Source organism: Castor canadensis, chromosome 7, assembly GCF_047511655.1.
Source record: "Castor canadensis chromosome 7, mCasCan1.hap1v2, whole genome shotgun sequence".
NCBI classification, from domain to species: Eukaryota; Metazoa; Chordata; class Mammalia; order Rodentia; family Castoridae; genus Castor; species Castor canadensis.
Genome location: NC_133392.1, coordinates 36,914,749 through 36,932,839, shown reverse-complemented (window position 1 = coordinate 36,932,839; position 18,091 = coordinate 36,914,749). Strand labels below are relative to the sequence as shown.

The window sequence follows — 18,091 nt, the reverse complement described above, 5'->3', positions numbered from 1 at the left end:
GCTATAGAGAGTGTATACACCTGATTCCTGGTCACAGTGAACCCTTAATGGGTGAAGCTCTAGTGGCCTCTAACGCTTACTGTGTCAGACCTACCATCTGTCATTACTGTAAGCTGCAGAGTTGAAAGGCTATGTAGACTCTCTCCCACCCTCATCACCATTCTTCCAAAGAAAGGAACTTGGCTTCTGAGATTTTTGCCTTGGTGAGAAAGAATCTTTTCCAGTAGTTCCAAGGAGGAACTTTAGACTTGCTGATTTAACACTTTCCACCTGACAAATCCTAAATGAAGACTATGTAGGTGAGTCATTTTAATCACACTAACCTAATCCACAGTATTGAAATGTAGACTTGTAAAACCATCATTTTGCAAGTATCTTAGACAATTACAGAATCAGTAGTGTTTTAGAGCTCGGGAATATCTTAGAAAATCATCTTGTAGAAGCCACGCTCCATAGATAGGGATGATAGGAAGGAGACTTGCCCAAGCTTGGTTTCCATGACTTTTGTAGTTCCTTGATAAAGTATGAAAAGGGAACCACTCCTGGAAGTGCCTAAGGTAGATTAACTCCCAGTTTTCTACCGTGCTTAATAAAGAATCTCTGGGGCCTTGGAAGTTAAATCCCTTTGGACATATAAACTAGAGACATATTTTATACCAACAATGTGGCTTAAGTACTTGAATGTCACAATATATCGACTAAAGTTGGAGAAAATGTTTCTTCTAACTTTTACAATGTCCAAGGTATATACAAGGTTATATGTTGTGATAATTTTGGGTGTGTATATTTTGCTGAGATTATAGTTTCTATGTCTTAAAAGGGAAAATATTTTCATAACTTGTTTTTATTTTATAAATAGTAATAAAATCCTAAAAAAGCTATATGTTGGTTTTTATCATTAAATGAATATCTTAATCTAATATAATTTATTTCCTTTTACAACCATGTGCTTAAAAATTCATAAGAGCTTGACCTCTTGCCATTTAGCTGGGATGTAATCTTAATCTTTTTTTTATTTTTTTGATAATACTGGGGTTTGAACTCAGGGCCTCACGCTTGCTAGGCAAGTGCTTTACCACTTGAGCCACTCCGCCAGCCTAGCTGGGATATAATCTTGTTTCAGACTGTTTAGCTGTACCTCTTATACTGTCACATCAAATCCAATATCTCTAAGATAAAGACACTAATCATCTGTTGCAAAGATTCCTTCATTCTTCTAGACCCTCAACTTGGAATAGCTCTGAACTGTACTTTTTGTTCTTGTAGCTAATCTGTTACTAAATTAAGAAGTGTCTTCTTACTGTCCTATTGTGAATTCAGTCTTTCCTTATCACAGCCCACTGCTGCCATCTTAGTCTAAGACTTACTGCCTCACACCTGATTTACCACAACTGTTTTCTAATTCGGTTACCTGCTTCTAGACTCTCCCACTCTGGTTCTGTGTCAGTGCCAGATTAATCTTTCCAAAGCCCTGCTTTCTGTTTCTTATGAAACCACAGTGGTGCCTTATTATGCACCCCATTCCATCCAAATTATTCTTCTGGCCCTACTTCTACTTCTTCAACACAAATTTGATACCTGGGTCAGTCTTCCCACAGACTCCTGCATTTGCCAGTAGAGCCCTTCCTCCATCTCCCTCCTTTCCTCATCTCTTACTTGCCTTGTGGAGGCTGTTAGCCTCCAGTGACTCAGATGAAGTGTTTGTTTCCTGCAGTGTCTCTAGCTTCTCACCCACATAATCCACCTTGGAGGAGTGGACTAAGGTCTGGGTTAGGAGTCTGAAGAGCTGAGTGTGGTTCTGTCACTTTACAGATAGGCAAGCACTTAATGTACCTGGATCATTTTCTTCATGTGTTAAATAGAATAGCCCTACTCATCCAATCCATTCCACAAATGAGTGCCATAGACTTTGTGGACTAAAATAAGAAACACCAAAACATTAGAATTGAGCTGTGTATAATACTGTAAAGTGGAGTATTTGCTCATCCACTGTTCAAAATGGTGTTTACCCCAGGATCCTTACTCTGAGCAGCCTCACCCAGAACTAGAGGTATACATCTTGTCCTCTTTCTGCAAACACAGAAATCTGTTATTGGGCAGTTTTCATTTCCTGGCCAATCTACTTGGGGAGGATTTTATTGTATGCCTAGGTGTTGCCATCTTTCCTACTGGCTTTAGCTCTGGTTCTCCATGGGTATTATGCTTGGCTCTGATTTGGGAAATGGGCCTGATTCTTTGTGTGTTTCCCGTGCACTACTCTCTGTACTCAGCACAGAATCCATAGCCTCTTCTCTGTTCAACCCAAAAGAGCCATGTTTCCTTGATAACACCCCAGCCTCTGATCTAGACGTGTATGGATCTTTGGTGGGCATTAGAATTGGGTTCTTATGGTATCGTTTGGACTTATGAAGCATGGGTACTACCCCAAACATGCTTTTTTGTTTTTTGATAGGGGTTTTAAACTCAGAGCCTCTCATTTGCTAGGCAGGCACTCTACCACTTGTACCATGCCCACAACCCCCAAAGACATGCTTTTTAATGACCCTTTTGTGTCTTACATCAAATCTAATAAAGCTATCATATTCACCTAAAATTTTGCAAGATGCATTACCAGGTACTCTCTGTGATGCACAAAGAACCAAGTATTAACTATTTGAAAACTAAGTTTGGAACTGGACTTGGAACACTTCAAAGAGAGCCCATACATGAATGTTGGCACTGCCCATGATCTTCTGAAAATTGGTAGATTGGGCTTTAGAGTTGGAGGGAAAAGTGCAGGTATATCTGGCATAAAGGCAAGGTGGGAAGGGTTGTACCTTAGCAGCCCAATCCATAAGAAAATGTTCTGGGTTCAGGAAATAGTAGAGGAAGGACCCTGGGTCTTTTCTACTAAGCTTTCATGACTGATACCCATCCAAGATCAATCCCAGCAAGCCTAGCCATTGAGCAAAGAAGTAGCCCATATTTGTGCTAAATTGCCAGGATGAGATCAAGAAAACATGGATCTACATTGGAGCTGAGGTAGATATGGGTAAGAGAAAATGTTCGGGTAAGCAGTGCAGCAACAAGTTACCATACCAAGGTCAGGAACTTCGTGGTGCAGCAGCTGGAGACTGAAGGGCCGGGACCAAAGAGTGCATTGCCAGCCAAGAGGCCTGTTCCTGAGGATGTAAACACCAGGGCATTCTTACAGATGTTCTAAGTACACATGATCATGATTTGAAGGTCAAGCTTAAGTGCCAATAACGTACCAGAGAGATAGAAACTAATGATACCACTATATTTGGGGTTTTCTATAATTACAGTGGGTATTACCATGTTAATATTAAAATTTAATTCAAAGCACATAGCTTAAAGCAGAATGAACTAACTTTTTCTCTCTTGTACTGCTTCCCCTTGGTACTCAGCCATATTGCTGTGAGGAAGCCACGGTCACATGGAGAGGCCCACTTGGAGAGGAACAGAGGTCCCTAGCTGTCAGGTCCATCTGCACTCCAGCTGACAGCCCACCCAGTTTTCCAGCCACGTGAGTGTAAATGTTGGGAGTGGGTCCTCCAGTCCTTCCCTGCCTCCAGCTCAGGCAAGCTGCAGCTATGTGGAGCAGACCCAAGCCTTGTCTCACCTTCTAAGCTGTGCTCAAATTGCATACATGTGTGTGCGCGTGCGTGCGCGCGTGTGTGAGAGAAAGAAAAATTGTTGTTTTAAACTGCTAAAAATAAAATATATTAAAAAACTGTCTTGAATATCTATGTACCCATTTATACATGATCACAAGCAAAACACTTCAACATAAGACAAAATCAGCAAAAAAGTAGGACAATTTCACAGGCCTCTCAGCCTGTGATAGATAAAGTTGGCAAAGATTAAATACATAGGGGAAAAGAATCATAAAGTATGATAAGGTTCTCTTAAACCAACTATTCTCAAAGAGTGGTTAGGGGACCTCTGGGGTTCCCTAACATTTTAGGGATTAGATTTCAAAACTATTTAAATTGTAATATTGTTAATAATCTGTTTTATGCTCTTTCTCTCATAAGTATATAATAGAGTTTTCCAGAAGCTATAAGACTATGATATTATGATAGCTTAAATGCAGAAAGAACAGGGAAGTCAACTCTCATCTATTAAGCCGGATTTCATATGTATATAACAATGCTACTATTGTCACTGGCTTTTTTGGAAAATAGTTATTTTTAATAAAAATATTTATTTTAAGATGTAATGGAATTATTTTTTAAAATTCAGTTTTGCTTTCAGATATGGTAAATATGTAGAACCCACATAAACAGAAGCTCTTTGGAGTTTTCAATAATATTTTGAGAGTAAAGGGGTCCAGGAACAAAAACTTGGAAAAAACATGTTTAATAGATACCTTAGGGTCTAGGAATGTAGCTTAGTAATAGTGATATATATGTATATAAAATAAAAAAGATTTATTCAATTTGAAAGCTTAAAAAAGAAAGATTAAGTCTATCACTAAACCTCTGACTTCTTCTTGATGTTCTGACAGCCTGAAACACAGCTAAACAACCGATTATAAATTGGAAACATCTTTAATGTGATGTTCCATTTTAGAATTGTGAAGATAAACAACTCTAAATGTATAGAAGAGTTCCAAATCATGCCCCAAACAGCAAAGAACAGCAAACAATCCAACTGGCCTGTGGCCACAGGGTCACAGAAAGTTGTCTCTGCTACTTCTTTTTTTATACTTTGGTTCATTTGTGCATTTTACAAAGTAATAAGACTTTGATACTTTGCAGCAGGCAAGAAGTTGCATTCACAACTTCTGTGAATGGCAATTTGGCAACATCTGTCTAATTTACAAATGTACACAGTTTTTCACCCAGAAATTGTCTTAAAAATATACTTGTTTATGTGGAAGATTATTCATTGCAGCCTTATTTGTAACAGCAAAAAATTCAACTAGCCTGACTATTCTGCAGTAAGGTACAGGTTAGATAGTTCATGGTACATATACAAAATAAAATATAATGCAATTTAAAATAACGTAAGAATAAGGAAGCTTTCTATGCATGAGGGTGGAATAACCCCCAAGGCTTCTGAGTGTTCAAGGTTTGTGTCATGGTAGAGTATGTGCTCATTTGTATAAAAACGAATGTTTCAGGAGGATGCATGAGAAAGTATTCACGTTGGCTGCTTTTGGGGAGAGGAATGTGGCAGCCGAAGTTCAGAGTAAGAGGAGACTTTTTACTGAATCCCCTCTTATATGTTGGATTTTAAACTATATGGGTATATAACCTAAAAAACAAAAAATAAACTTGATGAAGCAAAAACTAAAAGATGATTTGATTTGAAAAAGAAAGAAAAGAGTAAGAAAGAGATGCAGAGTTATCAACACAGATATACACAGAGAGATGCTTATTGCCTTGACCTGGGCTGCCACCATGCTTACTTTCCTGATTTCCTGCTGTTGTCTCTTCTTCTGTCTTATCTAGTCTACAGACAAGACTTCACACAACATACTCCAGAATTGAAGTAAATACAAAAGAAAAAGCAGTACTGAGGTTGGAACTCCTTCTCTTGCTCTACCACACTCCCAACCCCTTTTTTGCTTTATTAGTTGTCAGATAGTGTCTGCCTTTTTGTTTGTTTGTTTTTTAATTTGTTTGGGACTGGCCTCTGCCCACTATTCTACCTGTGCTTCTGGTGTATCTGGGAATACAGGTACCACCAAACCCAGCTTGTTTATTGACATGGAGGTCTTGCTACCTTTTTTGCCCAGGCTGGCCTCAAACTGTGATCCTTCTGATCTTTGCCTTCCAAATGGCTGTTTCAACTTTTTAATAGGAATGTATCCAAGATCCCAGAAAGCATTGCCTGGAATCAAATGTTTGCCTTTCCACTGCACCAAACCCATTTTTCTTAGAAAAGAAATGAAAATTTATTGAGTAAGTCCCATCCAGTTCAGGAGCTTCTCAATCTTTTGTCACTTTCAATCCTTACCAATTCTACAAAGTAGGTCTCTTAGGAAACCATAGTTCAAAGAGGTTGATTGGAGTTACCTACCTGGTAAATTCTAGTCCCCCCACATTAAATGATGAGGCTGGGGCCACTAGGTCTGCTGAACCAAAGACTTCACCCTCTCTAGTATCCATGCCACTTCCCTTCTTGGAGAAAAATGCATGACAGAAAGTCACTGTGGTGTTTGTCACTGTAGTGAAAGGATTGTTGCTTGACTTTGGGATTTGGAGGTATGGCTTCCCACTTCCATCCTTCTTGTATAGGAAAAGGTGAGTGTGAAAGAATAGGAGATGGTGACCATACTGAATATTTATTAGTTGTATTACTTCTAGTCTACTAATCAACATTTGTTGAATGCCAGCAATCACAGCAGTAATAACTACTACCCTTTAATGTGCCCTTCATGTGTCAGCTACTTTCCTAACTGCTTTTTGTGGTCTGGCTCCTTGAGTCCTTGCAACAGCCCTGTTTGTTTGGCTTTTTTCATTTTATTCTTGAGGAAGTAGAGACTTGGTGAAGTGATTTATCCAAGGTCACATAGATAATACAGGTTAGAGACTGGGTCTTTCAGCCCTGTCCCATCAAACTCCAAGCCTATCTTCCTGACTCTGCTGCCCTACTGCTCACCCTAAACCTGAAGCTAGCCATTTCAAGTTCAAAACTTCCTTAGGGTTTCACACTTGTTTTGTTCAAGTCATACATTTTTTTTGCATCATGAATAATAATTATCTGTATGTTTTAGTGTAAAGATATTATTCTAAGTTACTAATTCAGGGTATTTAGCTTTTATTATTCAAATCTTTAGCCCAGGCTTCCTCTACTTCCTGGCTCAAGGGACTTTTGAACTCCATCTCAGGGAACGTGGCCTTGTGACTAAGTAGTCAAGTCCTCATGCTGCTGAACCCTGTGATTATAAAATGAATATGCCTTGTTCTCTGTATCATGTTATCGTCATATTAAGTGACCACATGATTATAATTTGGCTTTTCATATGCTGTAAGTGCAGAGGAGAGTGAACTAATCAAAAGATTAGTGGACTCTGCACTATTAAATTTTCATTGCATATTAATGAAATTAGTGTTATCCCATAATTAGACTCTTTGTATAAGGTTATTGTGACTGTTCTCAGAGAGATAAGATGTATTTCCAGCATCCCTCATCACCTTTCTTCCAAGATAATATCACAGAGAAATTATGCTGGTTGCTATAACAGACAGCCCTAAAAATCTCAGAGGCTTAAGAAATACAGCTGTGTTTCTTTCTTTTATCACACTCTGATGTAAACTGTCATATGTCTGTTTTGTCTGTCCTTTAAGTGGTGACTCAGGCCACTTGCATTTTATGACCCTGACTTTTTAAACATGTAGTCTCCAGGTTTGCCAACATCTATGTCCATAGAGGCTTGAACATGGAGAACAGCACTTCCATCTATATACCATTGATTTTAACCTAACTGAAAAGGAGGGTGGGAAATAAGGTTTCTTTTATGCTCAGGGCGAAGAAAATAGAATTTGGTGAGCCTGCATTATCTCTGCCATAAACCCCTTCCTTTGGGGAAACTGCCCAAACCCAATTCCCTGTAGTTTTGGTGGAGCTGGCAATGCAGAATCCTACTCAAGAGAAATAAGAAGTGCATAGGCTCGTGACCTAATCACAACAAAGTCAGGTTTATCTCTTTTGGTAACTTGAATCTTGAGTAGAATCACAGGCCAGAAGGTGAATAGTTCAATGGCATTGCCCACAAAGATGGGATCTCACTATACTGGATCCCATCCTTCTTCATGTTCAGTCATCCAGCTCTTCTGTCAAGTCTGTGAGACTTCCACTGTCTTTCCCAATAGTCCCTTTTTTGTGCTTAAAGTTAGAATGCATTTCTATTGCTTGTGCCTAAAATAATCAGCCAGTATCTAATATTTACTGCCTACATGCTGACCAACCAGATTTTTCCTGTCATGCTCTGAACTGTGATCATTTTAGAGGAGATGCTTCCCTTTGGGGACCCCATAGAATGTCTAGGTGACCTTTTCCAGATGACATTTCTCTTATAACCTGCTGTCTTTAGTTTTCTAAGTACATAAAAAAAGCAAGAAACAATGCAAACCAGATGTTTATGATCAAGTAAGTGGTAAAGACATGACATCATCAATAGGGAGGTCAGATGGGCAATGGAGTCAGAACTGGGAGTGATCTGTAAGGAAAGATCCCAGACAACAACTTTTTCTTTTTTTATTATTATATATTAATTGTACAAAAGTGTCTCATGACATTTCTATACATGCATATAAGCTACTTTGATCAAATTCATCCTCTCTACTATTCTTTCCCCTTTCCCCACCTTTAAATAACTTTAATGGGTTTCATTATTTTATTTTCATACTTGTGTATGAAGTACTTCAACAACAACTTTTCAACCTACTCAAGACAAAAATCAGGGCTCTACAATATCTCTGTACTATAGAACTATAAGAAAAACTATGTGTGCTTTTGAATTTTCTGGAAGGCATATTAAATAATGTAAAAAGAAATAGATAAAATTACTGTTAATAAAATATCTTACTTAACCCAATACATCCAAGTTATTATCCATTTCAATATACAAAATGACTAGCGAGGGTCTGAGGATGTAAAGAAACTACTAGTGAGATGTTGTACATCCTCTTTGTCTTTCTAAGTCTTAAAAATCTGGAGTGTATTTCATAGTTACAGTATATCTCAATTGAGACCAGACACATTTCCTGTGCTTATTGGCCACTGGTAGTAGTGATCATGTTTGATAATGCAGGGAAGAAGGGAGAGTTATACAGTCACTATCTTTTATGCCTGCCATGTGCTAGTATATGTCAAAGCTCCTTACATAGATCTTTCATTTAATCCTTAGAAAAATCTTTGGAATTTGTTATTTTCCTAGTATTACAAATGAGAAAGATGAGGCTTAGAGAGTTTTTGAGATTTGTGTGAAGTCACAGAGTGAGCAAACAATAAAGATTATATGGGTCTCTGTGATTACTTTATTTATAGATACATGGAGATGAATTGCTTTGGACTTCACCCCAGAGATTGCAGATCAGGGAAGGGCCTAAACAAAGTTTAGATGAATGACACTACTCCCATCGGTAAGCATGTAGCCAAGTCAACCATCCCCTATAAAGGCAAGAGGCACTGAACACATGAATCAGAGAAGCAAGAAAAGATGCTGATGAGCTCCTGAGCCAAGAATCCTATAAGACACAGTGGTGAGGTGATGCACAAGGTGAAAACAATAGCAAAGTCATGCTAACCAGAAAGATATAAGTGAATTTGAACATTAACAAAGGGCAGAACTGGTGATATAAAAAAAAATCATAAACTTGGCAAGTAAACAGTTTCAATAAAGCAAGTGGAGGTGGATGTCACAGGCCCCCTATACCATTGCTATTGGCTCCTGAACTTGGAGCTGGGACAGGAAGTACCTGGATCAACTATAAAGACAAAGGGAATGAGCCTCAGGAAAAGCCAAGGTCACTATGGAGGAGTTGGGTCTGTGCAGCCATCCAAACTGTGTGTTTGAAAACACCCCTCTCTGGTGGATCTGCATGGGCTTCCAGGGGAGACACCTGTGTGCAACTAGGACTAACCCAAAAAGCTAGAGTCCATGTGAGCAGTCCTCAGTAAGAGGAGAAAATCATGATAAATTTATTAAATGTTTACATTATGTCTGTCTATACTTAGTGTTTACCCTTTGTAATATGATGACAATAGTAGATAATCATTGTGTTATCTTTTTTTTTTTTGGCCTTTCCTTGGCAAATATGAAAGTTACCAACATTATATCATTCCCCTTGTTTTATTATTAAAAATGTAGTGTCATATACAATTTTAACAACACTGCTTAAAGATTCCTTCTGTTTTCATTTGTACTGCACTTTCTGTCTCTCACGTATACCCTAGCTCTAGCCCTTCAACATACAAATATGCTCAGACTTCAATCCTTCCTTAAACTGCTCCCTTCCTCTCTAGGAACATCTGCACAATTACTTCTTTTTTGGTTACAGTTCTTTCCTCAACCCACCAATTGTTTTTTTTTTTTCCCCAGTTTTTCACATTGACAAATATTAAACACTTGAATAATAGTTTTTCCACCCAAAGAAAGACTAATTAAAATCTATTATTCAATCTTAATGTTTTCCCTTCTGGTAGAATCACTATTAAAAACAGGATTGCTTCCTTCCTATTTAACCCCTTGGGAGACACAGTATTTCAGTATATTATGTGTTAAAAATCAGCCTTTGTTGGCCACCTTCAAAACTTAGCCAACTGTATATGCATGTGGATAAGAGAAAAGCCATGTTCCAAACTAGCTTTCAAATAAACTTTGCTTTTCTTCTAATGTTTTGTCTTGACACAATTTCAGAATTACAGAAGCACTGCAAGAATTGTCCAAAGAAGTCACATTACTCTTCACTAGATTCTGCAAGAGTTAATATTTAGACTGAATTGAAAACACGATCTCATTTTCCCCTTGTTTTCCAGAGAAAGAAAACATATACAGTCATGTTCTGCATAATTACATTCTCATCAGTAGCACACTGATGGCATCTACGATGGTGGTCTCATAAGATTACAATGGAACTGAAAAATTCTTATCATTTAGTGATGTCATAGGTCCTGCTGTGGTGTCTTAGCACCAGGCATTATTCCTGCGTCTGTGGTCATGCTAGTGTAAGCAAACCTGTTTAGGTAGAGGAATTCCATTGTGTGGTAGTTGCTTTAGTATTCAACAGTAACAGGTTTATGGGTGTATAGCCTAGGAGATATATATATATATATATAAAATTTATTTATAAGATTATATAATTTATATTATATATATATAAAATTTATTTATAAGATTATATAATTTATATTATATATATATAAAATTTATTTATAAGATTATATAATTTATATTATATATATATATGTATATATATATATATAAATTACATCCTACTGCACACACATACACCCCAGACTGCCTAAGTGTGTACTGGACTATATCATCTAAGTTTGTGTAAGTACAACATATGATGTTCACACAACATAATGGGGCAGGCTGGCAATTCAGGTAGAAGTTCATTTGTAGGCAAGTCTGAATTCCACAGGTATGGGGATGGATATTCAAGCAGAATTCCTCTGTTGCAGTTTTGAGAACTCCCTCTTCTTCAGGAGACCTCAGTCTTTGTTCTCAAAGCATTATCTTGATTGGATGAAGTTCACGCACATTATGGAGGTTAATCTTTCTCCAAAATCTACTAAATTAAATGTCAATCAGATCTTAAAAATATCTTCCCAGCAGCATGTAAATTGGTGTTTGACTAGCCACCTTGACATATAAAATTAATCATCACACCCCTAAAATTCTTTTAAAAGGATATCCTCTAAATAAGCACAATAAAACTTACAAAATCAGGAAATTAACACCAATACAATGCTACTATCTAATATGCTGACCTTATTCAGATTTTACTAACTTTCTAAATAATATCCTGATAGCCAAAAAAAAAAAAAAATCTGAACAAAGTCAACAAGAAAAATCCTTAAAGTTCAGAAACTGCTAATTATAATTATAATTACAAGTAATATTAGTTAAGAATTATTGGGTTTTTTTTTTTCTGGACACACACACAAGAAAAAGAAAACTATAGGCCAATCTCTTTAATGAACATAGATGCAAAAATCCTCAAATGAAATTCAACAACACATCAAAAAGATCATTCCAGGAATGCAAGGGTGGTTCAGCATATGCAAATCATTAAATGTAATACAGCATATAAATATTTGACAAAAATCACATTATCATCTCAATAGATGCAGAAAAACCTTTGACAAAATTCAACATCCTTACATGATAAAAGCTCTGAAGAAACTAGGAATAGAAGGAACATACCTCAACATGACAAAGGCTATACATGACAAACCTACAGCCAACATCATACTAATTGGGGAAAAATTGAAACCATTTTCTCCAAAGTGAAACAATGGTGTCCACTATCCCCACTCTTAGTCAATATAGTTTTGAAATTCCTCCAGAGCAATATGACAGGTGGAAGAAATAAAAGGGATTCATATATGGAAGGAAGAAGTTAAATTATCCCTATTTGAAGATGATATGATCTTATACATAAAAGACTCCACCAAAAATTTTTTTGACACCATAAACATTTTCAGCAAACTAGCAGGATACAAAATTAATATGCGAAAGTCAGTAGCTTTTCTATACACCAACAATGAACAGACTAAGAAAGAAATCAGGAAAACAATCCCATTCACATTAGCCTCAAAAAAAATCTAGGAATAAATTTAATGAAGGAAGTGAAAGACTTCTACAATGAAAACTACAAATCACTGAAGAAAGAAATCAAAGAAGAAATCAGAAGATTGGGAAAATCTCACATGCTCATGGATTGGCAGAATCAATATTGTGAAAATGACTATACTACCAAAAGCAATCTATATTTTCAATGCAATCCCCATCAAAAGTCCAATGACATTCTCCACAGAGATAGAAAAAAATCAATCCTGAAGTTCATGAAAACACTAAAGACCTCAAATAGCCAAAGCAATCCTGAGCAAAAGGAGCAATGCTGAAGGTATCACAATACCTGACTTCAAACTATATTATAAAGCCGAAGCAATAAAAACAGCACGGTACTGGCACAAAAACAGACAAGAAAACCAATGGAACAGGATAGAATACCCAGAGATAAATCCTCCAGGATATAGCCATTACATTTTTGACAAAGGAGCCCAAAACATACATTGGAGAAAAGACAGCCTTTTTAACAAATGATGCTGGGAAAACAGGGTATCTGCATGTAGAAAACTGAAACTAGATCCCTTTTTCTAACTTTATACGAATATCAATTTAAAGTAGACCAAAGATCTTAATATAAGACCTAAAAGTGAAACTAATTCAAGAAAGAATAGGGAAAACACTGGAACATTTACACATAGGCAATAATTCCCTGAATAGAGCTCCAAAAACTTAGCAAATTAAAGAAAGATTCAATAAATGGTACTGCATCAAGCTAAAAAGCTTCTGTACAGCAAAGGAAACAATCACTAGAGTGAAGAGACAGTCTACAGAATGGGAGAAAATCTTTGCCAGCTATACATATGACAAGGGATTAATAACCAAAATTTACAAGGAGCTCAAAGAAACTAAACTCCCAAAGAATCAGCAACCCAATGAATAAATGCACAAATGAACTGAACAGTTTTTTTCAAAGGAAGAAATACAAATGGCTAATAAATACATGAAAAAAATTCTCAACATCCTTGTCCATAAAGGAAATGTAAATCAAAATGACATTGAGATTTCACCTGTCCAGTCAGAATGGCTGTCATCAAGAACACAAACAACAAATGTTGGTGAGGATGTTGAGGGCAAAGGAATCCTTATACACTGTTGGTAGGAATGTAAATTAGTAAAACCACTATGGAAAGCTGTTTGGAGGTTCCTCAGAAAACTAAAAATAGATCTACCATATGATTCAGCAATACCACTGCTGGCCATATATCTGAAGGAATGTAAGTCAGAATACAATAAAGATACTTGTACACCCAAGTTGATTGCAGCACTATTCACAATAGCCAAGCTATGGAAGCAGGCAGATGCCCTAAACCTGATCAATGGATGAAAGAAAATGTGGTATTATATACACAATGGAGTGTTATTCAGCCATAAAGAAAATGAAATTTTGTTGTTTGCAGGTAAATGAATAAAACTGGAGATCATCATATTAAGTGAAACCAGCCAGGTTCAGAAAGACAAAGCTGCATGTTTTCTCTCATATGTGGAAGCTAGACCCAAGATAAATGTACACACAAACATGATAATATATATACATATAGATGTGTGTGTGTGTGTGTGTGTGTGTGTGTGTGTGTGTGTGTGTGTATATACACACGTATGTAATAGTGGGACCGTTTGAGGGGACTAGGGAGAGGAAAACAGTGACAGAATGAATAATATCAAAATATATTTCATCTGTGTAGGGAAGCTGGCATAATAAAACACACTGAAAGCTTTTTATTATTAGGGAATGGGGAAGGGAAGGGAAAGTAATAGAGAGGGTTAAAGTAGTTACAGTACAATATATTCATGGGTGAAATACCATGGCAAAAACCCTTTGAACAAGGAATAGATCTTTCACAAATGAAAGACTGGAATGAAAAACAGGTCCTGTTGAGGGTGGGTACTAGTGGGAGGGAGGAGGGTAAATGGAGAGGGTGAAGGAGGGGTAATAAGGTTGATGTACTTTATATACTCGTATGAAAATAGATCATGAAATTTGTAAGTAGGGAGGAGGGGTGAGGGAGAATGATGGAAGGGATGAATCTAACCAAGATATATTGTAGACATATATGGAAATGTGACATGAACCCCCCCGACCGTACAACTAATATATGCTAATAAAAATGTTTATAAAAAGAATTGTTGGTTTTTTTAAGCCTCTAGTTAAGAAAATAAAAAGTTGATAATTTTTTCTGGGGCTCAAAAATGTTTAGAACTTGGTCTTCAAAACCCCAAAGTCTGGGACACGGTAGGAGATTTCATTCTTTTGCATATCCTCCAGGTACTTTTTGTTTTTCAAATTTCTCACTCTTCATTTCTACTTGTTCCTCTTTCACATACAAATATGTTCAAGTCTCTACTGTTTTCACACAAAAATCAAATGAGCCCTTCTCTAAGTCCCATTTTTTATTTCAGCCTAGTTCTTCCCATCAAACTAGAGTCCCACTCCTGCTCACCTCCTTTCCTCCTAGTCACACCTGAATTGTAGTATGTGCTGTTGGCTGCTCACCAAATTCATCCCCTCCCCTTTTCCTTGCTTGAATAGCTCCAATTTTGTTCTCAGGTCATGTGCTCAGGGAAGATGACCCCAGTCCCACCTTAGAGGAAGGGATAAGGTTGGGGTGTCACTCAATTACTCTGTAAACTATTCATGGTAATTCCAATCCCCTTGCAGTGATTGGCTTAGGAAGGGGCAATGGAACCAATTCTGCTTATGAAACATGAGGTAAGTCTGCAGGCAATACCTCTGGGAAATATTGCCTTGTTCTCACACTGAGGTGTCTGATAAGGATGCATTTTTTTCAAACTGGAGCTGTAGCTTAGTGGTAGAGCACTTGCTTAGCACGCACAAGGTCCTGGATTCAAACAAAATAAAAAACAAAGGGAAATTTTTGTCTGTTTGTTTTCAGGAATTTTTTTTTCTTTTATTCATATGTGCATACAATGTTTGGGTCATTTCTCACCCCTTCCCCCCACCCCTTCCCTCACCCCCTCCCCCTCGCTACCAGGCAGAAACTATTTTGCCCTTATCTCTAATTTTGTTGAAGAGAGAATATAAGCAATAATAGGAAGGAACAAGGGTTTTTGCTAGTTGAGATAGGATAGCTATATAAGGAGTTGACTCACATTAATTTCCTGTGCATGTGTGTTACCTTCTAGGTTAATTCTTTTTGATCTAACCTTTTCTCTAGTTCCTGGTTCCCTTCTTCTGTTGGCTTTATAGTATCTGCATTAGTTTCTCTGAGTTGAGGGCAACAAATGTTATCTAGTTTTTTGGGTGTCTTACCTATCCTCATACCTCCTTTGTGTGCTCTTGCTTTATCAAGTGATGAAAGTCCAGTCTCTTTGTTGTGTTTGCCCTTGATCTAATGTCCACATATGAGGGAAAACATACGATTTTTGGTCTTTTGGGCCAGGCTAACCTCACTCAGAATGATGTTCTCCAATTCCATCCATTTACCTGCGAATGATAAGATTTCATTCTTCTTCATAGCTGCATAAAATTCCATTGGTATAAATACCACATTTTCTTAATCCATTCAACAGTAGTGGGGCATCTTGGCTGTTTCCATAACTTGGCTATTGTGAATAGTGCTCCAAGAAACATAGGTGTGCAAGTGCCTCTGGAGTAACCTGTGTCACATTCTTTTGGGTATATCCCCAAGAGTGTTATTGCAGGATCATATGGTAGATCTATGTTTAGATTTTCAAGAAGCCTCCAAATTTTTTTCCAGAGTGGTTGTACTAGTTTGCATTCCCACCAGCAGTGTAAAAGGGTTCCTTTTTCCCCACATCCTCGCCAACACCTGTTAGTGGTGTTGCTAATGATGGCTATTCTAACAGGGGTGAGGTGGAGTCTTAGTGTGGTTTTAATTTGCATTTCAAACAAAGGGAAATTTAAAAGCATGTTACTTTGCTTGAGCAAAGAGGTGATGCTTAGAGCTGCTATAGCTTCTTGCAATCATAAGGACATCTAGCCAAAGGCATCCCATTGATAAAACTCAGTGGCACCAATAGAAGTACTGAATGTTTTGCAAGATAGCAACCAGTAATTGGAGAATTATATAGCTATTAAGGTAATTTAGAAATCTATTGTTAAATCTTTTCAATTTTTAAAAACTTTTACTAATACTACAAAAGCATTATTTTTAATACTTTTTTTCCTCTTTGGCAAATATTTTAGCTATGTTGTATAAAATGAACTATTGATAGATACCTTGAGAATGTAATCACTTGAAGACCACATTATATGAGAATTCAAAGCTGGCACACAAATGAACTTTAAAATAATCATTCATTTGTGAGCTGAAATGTCCTGGAATTCACCCACTGATGGCCATACTGTGTTAGTCTTGGCTCCCAACTTAAATCAAGGTTCTGTGAGCTGTCTCAGCTCTTTCAAAAGGCTGCCCCACAGCTCGGTCTATGATTTTTCAGCAAAGATAACTGTAATATTTCAAACAGAAAAGATTTTAAAGTTCAGAAATCATTAACAGGAAAGCGATTTTAATGAAGTGGGTTAGTAGTTCTTCTTATGAAAGAATGTTGATTTGAATGTTTGCCTGAAACTACACTTAGGGAACAAAGAATAACTAAGGGATGTTAATTCCCTTACTTGAGAGCTTATTTGGCCACTAGATGTCGCTACAGTCAGACATTATTTTATTAATGGGTTCTGGTGGCTCAGGTTTGTAATCCTAAACTAATTGGGAGGCCAGCCCAGGCAAAAAAAATCCATGAGATCCTCATCTCAACCAATGGCTAGCTGTGGTGGCGTGCATGTGTCATCCCTGCTATGAGGGGAAGCACAAATAGGAGATCACAGTCCAGGCTAGCCAAGCATAAAGTGTGACCAATCTCAAAAAAACCAATGAGAAAAGCACTGGCTGAAGAGGTAGAATTCCTGCTTAGAAAGCATGAGGCCCTGAGTTCAATGCTTAGTGCCACCAAAAGAAAAGAAAAAAAAGGAAAAGAACAAAGTGAGTTCCCTGGACTTTAAAGGATTTGGTGGGGTGGGGGAAAAGAAAGCAAAGAAGCTCTTTTATATCTAAACAGTACGTGCTCTTCTTTTTAAGAAAGACCACGAGAAACATCTAATAAATGTTTACTGAGTGAATTAACAAACAGTCATCAATGTATATGAATTATTGTGCCTTGAAATCTTTGTTATTGGGTTCTGTTCTGATAGCAATGTCAAAGGAAAATCTTTGGGTTACAAAATAAAAGTGATCTTTAAGATGTGATCAGAAAGGTATAGAAGAAAACAACTCTGTCTAGAATGCATTCATGAGAATAGGTGTGAGAAGTCAAGTGACTCAACCGTACAGACCTGAAATACACCGAATCCCAAGACATCAGGGAGCTGGGTTCTACTAGAAATGGAGGGAGGGGATTCCATGGGAAAGTGAAGCAGAAGCCTTTTGTTCTGTTCTCCACTGGTGAAATGGGGGAGGTGGGTAGGGTCCTGGTACCAGAGACATAGAAGTTCTAAAATCAGGGTGAAGGGTCAAGAAATAATCCCTACCAGCTCTGCATCTACTTTCCTTTTTTTTTTTTTCCGTAGCGGTGATTGAACTCATGGTCTTTGGAATGTTCCCTACCACTTGAACCACACCCCAGAGTCCTTTGGCTTTCGCTAACTTTGCCCCAGCTGTCCTCGAACAGCCTCCTAAATAGCTGGGATTACAAACATGTACTACTATGCCTGCCCTGCTTTCTTTTTTCTTTTTTAATAAACTTGAGATTCACCTACATATGACACAAAGATGTTTGAGACACTGGTTATATATG

The 18,091-nt window shown here is 37.4% G+C and overlaps 1 protein-coding gene across 2 annotated transcripts in view; it reads left to right on the top strand.

The window, feature by feature from the left end:
- The first annotated feature begins 3,421 nt into the window (after positions 1-3,421).
- Plce1 (phospholipase C epsilon 1) overlaps positions 3,422-18,091 on the top strand; it is a 363,378-nt gene continuing 348,708 nt past the window's right edge. The window contains exon 1 of one of the 2 annotated variants that reach the window (XM_074078733.1): positions 3,422-3,526. The gene's annotated coding sequence lies outside the window, so the exon portion shown is untranslated. The remainder of the gene's footprint in view (positions 3,527-18,091) is intronic. The other variant, XM_074078732.1, reaches the window with a different exon arrangement.